The sequence below is a fragment of the Astatotilapia calliptera genome, chromosome 20 (genome assembly GCF_964374335.1).
Source record: "Astatotilapia calliptera chromosome 20, fAstCal68.1, whole genome shotgun sequence".
Classification (NCBI taxonomy): Eukaryota; Metazoa; Chordata; class Actinopteri; order Cichliformes; family Cichlidae; genus Astatotilapia; species Astatotilapia calliptera.
The window spans coordinates 16,063,563-16,075,649 of NC_137441.1; the positions used below are offsets into that span (position 1 = coordinate 16,063,563).

The following is a 12,087-nucleotide window of genomic DNA, read 5'->3' on the forward strand; positions in this document are numbered from 1 at the left end:
ACGCCTAAGTTCAGCGGCAAGACGCCATGGGAAGTGTTTATCGCACAGTTCGAGCTGTTAGCTGTTGCAGCTGGCTGGTCTGAGGAACATAAAGCTCTCCAGTTGGCTTTGTGCCTGTGTGAGGATGCAGCTGCATGCCTGCTGCTGCTGACCGAGGAGCAGAGGGGAGATTATAATGCTCTGGTCGGAGCACTTCAGAGGCGCTTCGGGCAGTATAACCAACCAGTGCTGCTGAGGTCGGAGTTCCACAACAGACGCAGATTGCCGGGTGAGCCCCTCCGCATTTTGGCCCATGAAGTCGAGTGCCTTTGCCGGAGGGCGTATGACAGCATGCCACCATCAGTGCAGGCGGAGTTAGCTCGGGACCAGTTCCTGCAGGCCCTGAGCCCTAAAGAGCTCCGTATGCAAACTCAGCTTGCTCGGCCGGCCACACTCAGTGCAGCCCTGGAGCTAGCGTTGGAGAGGGAGATGCTTGCAGGATCCTCTGGGGGCGCTGATGACGCACACGTGGTGAGGGCTGTGTCAGCACCTGTGGAAAAGACGGAGACGCCAGCGGGCCTGTGCAGTTTGGTGCAGGCGGCTTCGCTGCAGTCGCCTTCCCCTCGGGCTGGCCCACACCGCCGACCGCAGAGCTGCTGGGGATGTGGACAAGTCGGACACCTCATCAGGCAGTGCCCCAAGCTTGCAGCGGTTCAGGGAAACGCCCACGGGCCCGTGTAGGCGGGAGTACACGGGCCTGGGAGAACGACATCCCCACTCCACCGCCACCTCCACCCGGTGCGGCCATCGCTGTGGGCTGGACCCAGGTTGGCGGCTTTTGCCATGTTCCAGTGACGATTGCGGGGGTGTCCTGTACGGCCCTGCTGGACACGGGGTCCAATGCAACGCTGGTCCGACCCGATGTTGTCCCACCCGGAGCTGCTGTGCAACCGACTAATGTGCAACTTAAGACTGTGACCGGTGATCTCGCCCCAATGAGAGGGAGGGGAGTGTTCCAGTTCAAGGTGGGGGACCTCGGTGTGTCTTATGCTGCCTGGGTGGTTGACGTGCAGGACGCCTGCATCCTTGGGCTGGATTTTTTACGAGCCATTGGTGGTGTACTGGACTTAGGCAAAGGCTTCCTCGCACTCCCTGATGGGAAGAAGGTGCCGGTCTGCACAGCATCTGCCGCGGCGTCCACCTCCACCGCAGAGACCCCTGCAGACCCGCCAGCAGAACAGCGAGCGGAGGAGAGGCTCTCAGCAGTGAGGAGTATCTGGTCAAAGAACTGTGAGGGGCTGACTCCACAGCAGCAAGAGAGTCTATGGCAGGTACTAAAAGAGTTTAGTGACATTTTTGCCCTGAAAGAAAGTGATGTTGGCTTGACACACTTGGTAGAGCACGTCATTGAGACCGGGGATGCCCAGCCTATTAAAGTGCGCCCCCGCCGCCTGCCCCTGGCTCATCAGGAGGCTGCAGACAGAGAGTTGTGTGAAATGATGAAGGCGGGCATCATAGAGCCATCTGATAGCCCGTGGGCCTCCGCGGTGGTGATGGTGCCTAAGAAAAAAAGTCCTAGGATGCGTTTCTGTGTGGACTACAGACCACTCAACAAAGTGACGAAGAAGGACTCTTACCCCCTTCCCAGGATTGATGAGTCTCTCGACTTAGTAGCCGGGTCCTCCTGGTTCTCCACCCTGGACCTGCGGAGTGGCTACTGGCAGGTGCCACTGTCCCCGGAATCCAGACCGAAGACAGCCTTCTGCACTAACAGGGGACTATGGCAGTTCAAAGTCCTGAGCTTTGGTCTTTGCAACGCTCCTGCGACCTTCGAGAGGCTTATGGACAGTGTGCTGGCTGGCGTCCCACGGCAACGGTGTCTGGTTTACCTGGATGATCTTCTAGTGCACGGGAGCTCCTTTGATGATGCCCTGGATGCCCTGAGACAAGTGTTGGAGAGGGTGGCGGCTGCAGGCCTGAAGCTGCATCCCGACAAGTGCCACTTCATGAGGAGGGAGGTGGAGTTTCTGGGCCACAAGCTGGGTCGTGAGGGCATCAGCACTTTGGAGGAAAAAATTCACACCATTACCGAGTGGCCCACACCAGCAGACCAGAAACAGCTCAAAAGCTTCCTAGGACTGGCGTCTTATTACAGGAGGTTTGTGAAGGGCTTTTCCTCCATAGCCGCACCACTCTTCCACCTGCTGCAGAAGGACCGTGACTTCACCTGGACCCGGGACTGTCAGCAGGCGTTCGATACCCTCCGCAGATCGCTGACAGAGTCCCCAGTCCTTGCCCCCCCTGACCCCGCCCTGCCTTTTGTCCTGGACACTGACGCAAGTAATGTGGGGCTGGGAGCGGTGTTGTCGCAGGTTGGGCCGGAAGGGGAGAAGGTGGTGGCGTACTTCAGCCGGGTCCTGAACAGGAGTGAGCGGCGCTACTGTGTCACACGACGAGAGCTGTTGGCTGTGGTGGCGGGGGTGAGACACTTTAAGTACTACCTGTGCGGCACAGCATTTGTTATCAGAACTGATCATGCTGCCCTTCAGTGGCTGATGTCTTTCAGGGAGCCAGAGGGACAGGTGGCTCGCTGGCTGGAGGAGCTCCAAGCCTTCAATTTCACTGTGGAGCACAGAGCAGGGACGCACCATTCTAACGCAGACGCCCTCTCTCGCCGCCCATGTGCTGCAGCTGGCTGCCGTTACTGTGAGAAGCGAGAGGAAATAGAGCGGGAACTCACGACAATAGACAGAGCAGCACAGCTCGCCTGCAGGGCTCTTCTGGTGGTGGATGCAGCGGAGTGGAGGGCACGGCAGGAACAAGACATGGACCTGCTGCCGGTCCTGCAGTGGCTGGAGAAGGGGGAGCAACCCCTTTGGGATGAGGTCACTGGGTTTTCCATCTGTACCAGGGGGCTATGGGCCAAGTTTGCAGCTCTCAGGCTGAAGGAGGGGGTGTTGGAGCGTGCCTGGAAGGATCCTGCCACGGGGGAGGAGAGGTGGCAGGTTGTGGTGCCAAGGTCGCTGAGGTCAGCGGTGCTGGAAGCCTGCCATGGGAGCACTGGCTCCGGCCACTTTGGGGTCTCTAAGACTCTCCGCCGCCTCCGCCAGGGCTATTACTGGGGTCAACAGCGGAGGGACGTGGAGGACTTTTGCCGCAGCTGTGATGCATGTTCCTCACACAAAGGGCCACAGGACCAGTCCCGGGCTCAGCTTCAGCAGCAACCAGCAGGAGCTCCAATGGAGCGAGTAGCTGTGGACGTCATGGGCCCATTTCCTCGCACAGACAGAGGAAACCGCTATGTTCTTGTGGCCATGGACTATTTTACCAAGTGGCCGGAAGCATACGCCATCCCAGATCAGGAGGCTGAGACTGTCGCTGATGTATTAGTGGAGGGGATGTTCAGCCGCTTTGGGACAGCAGAGACCCTCCACAGTGACCAGGGGCGTAACTTTGAGTCCAAGGTATTTGCTGCCATGTGTGAATGCCTTGGGATTAAGAAGACCCGCACCACCCCACTTCACCCCCAAAGCGATGGGCTGGTGGAAAGGTTTAACCCTTTACAGCCGGTCGGAGCGGGCACGCTCTGTTTTGCGTAACTATTTTTAAATCCCGGTAGCTCTGCAACCACGTAAGCTAGCGCAATAATTTTTTTTGCATATGAAACCGGAGGAGTTGTACTTACATCTGATGCCATCAGCTTGTCCTAGGTCACGGTTTCCTTCCACATAAAGCTTTGCAAAAACTGCATAAAAAGCACTTGCAGGAACAAAAACATAATATTCCAGAAACACGCTGTGCCGATCCAATCAGCTGTTCATAACACTTCCTATGTTGGAATAGACGTCAGCGCGAACTTTTGCATTTCCGCCATTACCTGCCCTAAACCGGAAGTGACGTCATTTTCGCGGAAATTTAGTCTTTTTTATGATCAGGGCCTCAGTGCATATACTGGTCTTTTTAAAAGTTATCTTTGACTTTATGACTTTCTGTGTCGTTTCTGGGATGCTTAGGACTCATATTGCACTGCTGGAAATAGTTTATTTTGATGCATATGCTGCTTTTTTGCAAATTTGCAGTATAATATTTATTTTCGTTTTTCCTGCAGTGTATAAAAATTGGTGTATTTCAAAAATAAAACTATGAAGACACTCAAAATAAATTTCCTGTGGTGGGAAACTATTTTGTGCAACTTTTTTGTATTTACAGTTTTGAGGGATAAGCCTCTTAAATTTCTCTAACTACAAATATATGTTAAAAAAGCAAAAACGATTTTCAATTTTTTTGTAGTTTATTGACCTTTTTTGCAATTTATGTAATTACTATGCACTTAATGCATACATATTATTAAAATCTGGGCTATAATGGTTGTATTGATGTATAGCAACTTGAAATGCTCCCAAAAATGGCTCCACAGCAGGTAAAAATATAATATAAGCTCTGGCGGACTTGGTTCTATGGTAGGTCTTAAAGGGTTAACAGGACGCTGGCCCAGCAGCTAGCCATCCTTACCTCAGAACACCAACGGGACTGGGATTATCATCTTCCCCTTACCCTCATGGCCTACAGGTCGGCAGTGCAGGACTCCACCCAATGTACGCCTGCTCTGCTCATGCTAGGGAGAGAGCTGAGAACTCCTGCAGAGTTGGCTTTTGGGAAGCCCCCGGACGCGCCAGAGGCACCACCGGGACGGGACTACGCAAGGAAGCTGCAGGACCGGCTGGATTCTGCACATTCCTACGCCCGAGAGCAGCTGGCGAAGGCAGGCCTGCGCCAAAAGAGGAATTACAACATCACCACTAAGGGGAGGCACTTCCGTGCTGGGGAGCTGGTGTGGGTCTACAGCCCAAAGAGGAAGAAGGGACGGTGTCCTAAACTGGATAGCAGCTGGGTGGGGCCTTGCAGCGTCCTAGAGCGAGTGGGGGAGGTTGTTTACAGGGTGCAGTTGCCTCCTAGGGGGAGGATAGTAGCGCTGCACAGAGACCGGATGGCCCCCTACAGAGGACAGTCCCTCCCCTCCTTTCCAGAGGGACGTGTACAGAGCGTCCATGACCCTGCTCAGAGGGGCCCCCGACCGGGGCTGCGTTCCCCTCCCTCGGATTCTTCACCCCAAAGCCCCGAAGCTCCGCGTCCAGCTCAGGGGCTCAGGAGGTCAAGGAGGGAACGTAGGCTACCACCCCGCCTCAGAGACTGTGTCGTTCCCTCGGGGACGAGGAACTTATTGCTGGGGGGGGGCAGTGTAACGATGGTTAAGTGTTATTGTACATCTTGGTTATCTCTGCACACTGTTGTTGTTCCTTTAAGATTCATGTTTGGTTGTGCTGCAGGAAGTAGGGAGGGTGGTGTACAGGAAGGGGAGGGGGGACCTGGTTGTTCTGTGTGTGTGTGTGTGCCAGGCTGAAGAGAGGTGTAGTACGAGGGCGCTCTCCCCTGAGTTAGCAACCCGCTTGCTTAGGTGCCGAATAAACGGACAAACTGAGACCCAACCGTCTGGTTCTTGTGAATGCTACAATATTTCCTAAAAACCATAATCTACAACTTACCTTTTTTCTGTGTTTAACAACACATTTAACATCTTATGATCAGCCATTTTACTGCAAGATGCTACCAAACAATATGTGATGCAAGAAAGCCCATAGAGACAAAAAAAATTGGTCAAAGCTGTGATGTGATATTTAGGTCTACATTTACTAGTGCTTTGCACAAGGGGCAGTCACTTCTGTTGGATTTTACTAAAGAGGAACAGTGCCAGTATTTTGGGGGGCATTTAGCCTGATGACACATTTGAAAATATGTAAACATGGGAGTGGAAAGTTCTTTACTGTTCTACTAACAGTGCACTGATTTCTATACCAAGATGTAGCTGCTCAGTTTATCTCAATAATTATTACTATCAAGTAGCACAAATTAGTGCCTTAAAAACAAGCACACCCTCCCAGTGAGGCAACAATGTCTTAAATAATAATAATACTGTGGGTAATGTGAAAGTGCAGGTTTTATGCATGTTTTTTTTCTGAAAGCATCATGAGCAGATAAATTTGGGGACGCTGAAGAAGAATAAATGTGGGTTTGATATAAAAGTAAAATATTAAAAATTTCTGTGACTGTGTGAGCTCTTTAGGACTGAGACTCAAGTGGAGCACAAATCCAGAGGGCACATTAAGGGGGTCACAGATGCGGTGGAACCAGGGATTCTCTTCACCCGAGGTGCAATTTGTTTACAAAAAAAAGAAGAAATAATGATAGTCAGGCGGCACAGGTTGGTGGTATGAACAACCAAAAAGAAATTTGTACAAACAAACTGTTAAAAAAATGAAGGAGACTTATAAATCAACTACAGATAATTTCAAAGGCCAATCAGCCTTTATTCTTACAGAGCCACCTTGAACTCCACCCTCAGGAACTCAGCCTCATAAAGCTTAAGCCCCTCCCCTAAGAACAAACCATACAAGTAATTAATTAGTTTATACTCGATACTCATAACCAAAATATGACAACGATATTCTGTTTATCACTTCTGAGGCTTCGACACAAAAATCACAAATACAGAAGTTTATTCACAATGACTAAAAGGCTATTTAAACAAAAGATTGACAAACTGCCCTCTGTTTCTTACTGCTTAGTAAGAGCCCAATTCCTCCCTACTATAAAGAGGTTTGGAAGTTACTATTTCCTGTTCGCAGTCCTCGTACCTCCAAATGGTGGCAACATGTAATAAAGGAACCTTGAACATTCTGGCAATACTGTTAAATCAACTTTGCAATAAATGGTTCTGAATAGATGGGCCCACTGTGTGACTATTTTATGGTATGAAATGGTATTAGTACAATGCTTAGGAGAATTAGGGGAAGTACGTATTTTATTTCACCTACTTAGGACTTCAAACAAACTATTGAAGGAATAGCATCACACTCACAACTAAAACAAAAACTGTATTTTGTGGGCTAGATGTTATAAATTGCCATTCTAGCATGTTGTGGGATATATGTAGTCCTCTAGAGGGCATCGGTTATCCTGTGAAAATCACGATCCTGGGCCAATGTTATTATTATGATGATATAGGAAGAAAACTAACATTGGGGTATCAGGTAGACCTATCCAGAGGCAAGAGCTGCAGTATTCCAAACTATTCTACCATGTAATCCTGAAATTGTTTTGTGTTCTTTAATGGAAGCTCCTACAAATACATCTCTGATAAAGTCAACCACTAAAATACCTTCACTGTCAATGCCTTTCAGTTCCAAACCGATACTGTGCCTCTTGATCAGTAGCTAGTTTACACTAATGTCTGGTGAAGATAGTTGGTAGATATGACCCCACCTGCTCTGTCATTTTTGCTGTGACATCATTACACATATATTTCTAGGAATTTCACTTTCAGAACTCCACAGGCAGCCACAACACAAGACTGATGCAGCCAATCAAGAAATAAAAAAACAAAAAATCTCACTCACTTTTACAATATCACTAATAGTATGTATTACCTTTATTGAAATAAAATTTAAAAAAACAGTAGCACTGAGGTGATGGCATCATGACATGATGCTCCTCTGTTTCTTGAGACTGGAGTATTTGTCTCCTCTTATGCAGTTATTGTGAGCAAAACTGGTCACTGCACATGCTTCATGAATCCAGTGATAAGTTTGAGTGTGCACTTCTTTTGTAGGTGAGGTAAGGACATTTTAACTGATTTATTAATTATGAGCTCACTTCTGCTTTGAAGCAGAAACAATGAGCTTTGAAAATGAGATCTCATTGCAAGGACAGAATAGTAATCACTAGATTAGTTTGCCCTAACCAAATATAGCCCAATATAAAAAAGGATATTCAGTGAAAAAAAGAAGACTTTTTATACCCCTCACTTTTTGCAAGCATGTAGACAAACATCTTGATGATGTTTGTTCAGGTAGTTCAGGTACAGTTCAGGTACAAAGTAGTTAAAATTTTAGGATGAAGTTACGAATATTTCAAAAAACATTTTGGTTCAAAAATGGAGCAAGTGCAGTGCAGGCTCATTTTTACTGGAAGGTATTTAAACATGTGCTTGGAAAGCAAATTCAACTCCAGGGATACATTTGAGTATATAAACCTCAGTGTTATTGGCCTTCCTCTAAACACAAAAAGAAACTGACACTAATCTGATGGAAGCTACGAGACCTTTGGACTGTTGTGCATTAAAAATCAATAAAAATTCAAATCTTTCTTCAACACAGAACAAAATTCAGTGTATGCATAGATGTGCTGACATAGGACCTGTTTTTAGTAAGGACTAGTAATAACTTTTTAGGGATCTTATTTAAGATTGACTATGGATTTAAAAAAATAAAATAAAATAAAAACATCATCACTGTTTATTGAAGGACACAGATAATAATGATGCTTACACTGAGCACTTCTAATCAGGTATAAGGTATAAGACCAACAATTTTCAGACACTAAAACTGCCATTTAAAACTCTAAAATGTAATATTTTAAAGTCTGTTTTAATTACCTTGGCCATGACGATTGAACTTCAGTCTGCACAAGAAGGATGTCTCTGTCAGCAACATGAAGTTCTGATTGCTATGTACTGCAAGTTCCTCTCTCTATATACAGATATATTTGTTTAGTGTTTTATGATTCTTCTCCACCCTTTGCTCCCATCCTGTTTTTCTGTCTCTCTGTTTATGGATGTGGCACTTTCTCTCCTCCCGATTACACACCTTCACATTTTCACATCACTGCTGTGAAACCTGTGCGTAGGAACATTATTTATTTTCAATAAAGTATTCCTAATTATGTTACTAGAAATAACTGTGATTATTAGAAAGGAAAGTGGAAAGCTTATGACCAAAAAATACCCATCAAACACCCAAGTCTCAGGACTCAAAGTAGGTTTGGAAAAGTAGTAAAAGGTCTTCATTTTTCTGGGATAAATATATCAAGAATGCATCAGTGCCCATTGGCTGGGTTACAAATCCAGTTGCCTTTATCATATCTCAACAGACCTAATAGGTACATATAAAACAATATTTTGTTGAACAAAAGGTTCAGCAAAAAATGACTTGAAAACCATTATTTAGTACCAAAAATGTTGCACTGCGAACACTGTTGGCAATTTTAGCTTGGTGAGGACAGCCTATACAACAATGGTGGTGTATCTAAAATGTCAGGCTGGCTCTTAGCCTCTTTATGTGGAGCAGCTTGCACCTCCTGTCATTACGTATGACATACACTCCTGGTGCAAAGTCCAACAGATTATTCTCTCCGGAGAATAATGTTCCACTCTACAGGTAGTGGAAAACCAATCCCAAAATAATCCTCAGCTGTGGGATCACTCTCAGGGCTGCCTTGTTGATTCAGACTCTGTTGACTTAAAGGCACTTTTCATCAAAAATTTCCTATTGTTTGCTTTAGCATAAGCAAGAATTTTAAGTCAGGAAAAATGAAGTCAGCTTTCCTGATTTAAAGCACAATGATTAAAAAACGTTAAGGCAGAAAATGTAAATAACTCAACTTTAAGAACTCTATACTTTCCTCTTGTGATACAACATACATCTTCTTTTTTGGAAAAGGGTTTAAGCATCAATGGCCTTGCATCTGTTTGTTACCAGCCATTTGATTTTGTACAAAAGCTCCAATCCAGTTTAAGATTATTTTTAATTGAGGTAAATAGTCAAGGTTTTCCTTTGCCAGTCACTCTGGTCATATTCTGGCATTAATAGGGAGGGTTTGTTCACATGTATAGTTTAAATTATTTTACAGTTTGTTTGCCATTTTTTTCTGTGCATGATTTTGATGAGCAGTGGCAAAGCAGCAGGTTTTAGTGTACAGCATCACAATCAGTGTCAAGAAAAAGCCTTGAAACCTGTCTCCTTAGTTTCCAAAGCTTAAAGGAAAATGGGTCTGCTGTTAGACAAGAGACTACACAGTAGTAAACATGGCCCATATAGTACACACACATATACACACACAGTTTTTTGAGACATGATACTACAATCAAATTAAAAGCTACCTATTTGACAAATTTTCCATTGTGAATAAAATATGGGTTTGCAAATTATTCCACATTTTATTTACATTTTATAGTGTCCATTGTCTTTGTAGTTTTCATCAAATCAATAAATGCAGCTGTCAGTTTTTAATAAAAATTGGAGCCAGTGTTCAATTACAGTTAAATTATTAGTAGAATTTTAGTTTAAAAATTTCTTCAAATTGTCACTATCAATTAATGATTCTACATTCAGAAACAGGAGCAGGCCAGAGAAGTAAAGATGATCAGAAAATGTGCATCTTCAATGTCGAGTCAGCTACATAACATTTCCTTTTACATACTCAGTATTTAAGTATGTCTCAGAAATTAAAACAATACTTAAAAAATAGAATGTTAGCATGTTATGCATGCCGATTGTTTAAAGTTGATTTTGTTTCATAATAAAGTTGAAAAAAAAAAACCAAAAAACAAAAAACGAAGATGATTTGTTCATGACAAGAAAATTCATCTTTTTGGTACTCTGCTTTTTAAAAATATGAACAATTTTTTTTAATTTTTTTTAAAACAATGGTTGACAATGTATCAAATCTAAAATTTAACAAAAGACAAAATAAGAAAAATTAAGAAAGTAACAAAATCAAATGCAGAAATTCTAACACTAACTCACTCACAAGTGAGTACACAGTAACTCCATCAGTCACATTGAACCTTCTACAATGAACCATATTTGTACTGTAGCCCAGTGAGACAAACCACTCTTCCTCTCTAGCCTTCTAAATCTGATCAGACATACGTGTCTCTTCCCGTTTACTACCAACAGCAGATCACCCACAGAAATTCTGTGATTGTGACATCATGCTAATTTGCCTGCTTTGTAATTCTGTACCTTAAACAAAGAATGCTTTAATAAAAGTGTAATTTTCTAATTTAGCAAGTAATTTGATACAATGTGAAGCAAAAAGGGTAAAAACACCAACAGTATGCTAGTGTTCTTCAGGATGAGAAAGATCTTTGCTGAAGCTTTTACTAAAGCTCTTATTTCTCACTAACTTGTCACTGGCCTGAAATTTGGACAAATCTGCTTTGGAAACCAGCTTTTAAATTTTTTGTTAGGTAAATTGTGGCAGGGCATTCCTCCCAGCTATGCGTTAAATTCTCCTATTAGAAAACCAACACCAAGCTATAGGGTAGTTAACCTCTCATTCACCGAGGAAAAGGCCAATATGCAGTCAGTGAACTGGAGGCTGTCAAATATTAGATGTATTAATTTTGCGAAATTTCAAGTAAAAAATGGAGCTGTTAATCAATATTTTTGTATGCAAGACACAAAGACTAGAGGAGTAAAGAAGCTGAGGAGATGATGAGATTGATGAGGAAATGTGCATCTTCAGGGCTAGGTTAACAGGATAACCTTTCCGGTGATGAGACGCACCAAATCGAATTTTAAAAGCAGCTGAGATAAAACTTAGAAAAACTGGATCCCTGTGACAACACTTTAAACAGTACTTTGATACAACTCACGGCTGAAAGCAAAGGGTCACTTGAAGGCTCACATCACAGACAAATACTGTATTTACTTCTACGGAGGAAGCGGGAGCTATGGAAGCCCATTTCCGCCACTAAAAAAAAGGTATCCTATCTTTCTTGAAATTTCAACTTATTAACTCGAAATTTTGATTTATTAACTCAAAATTTTAAGAAAAGTAACACGAAATTAAGAGTTACTGCCGATCAGTAATCTACGTGACTGACGCCATTTCCTTGTTACCTGGAAGCTGAAGCCCTCAGCTACAAATGCTACAGCTAAGCTACCAGTATTACAGCCAGTCATGAATGCACAACTTGCTGAGTATTTTCAGCGTGGCTTCACAAATGATGAAATCCTTGTGTTATTAGCTGAATCACATGGCGTTAAGATTAGCAAACGTACTCTTGAAAGCGCCAATTTTTTGTGATACGGTTTTCAAAATCAGACTGTTCAGCAACTCAATTTGGCCCTGTTAGTGCATATAATTCAAGTATGTATGAAAACTATATTCTGATTTTGTTTATTCCAACAGATTCAGGAGATTTTTCATCACCCATAGTATGAAAAAAAAACAATAGGTAGTAGAGTAACTATACAATTGTTGTCT

The 12,087-nt window shown here is 44.2% G+C and overlaps 1 protein-coding gene across 1 annotated transcript in view; it reads right to left on the bottom strand.

Annotated features, from left to right (window-relative positions):
* Nucleotides 1-12,087, bottom strand: part of LOC113013075 (deoxynucleoside triphosphate triphosphohydrolase SAMHD1-like) — a 96,201-nt gene that overhangs the window by 5,830 nt on the left and 78,284 nt on the right. The window lies entirely within an intron of this gene.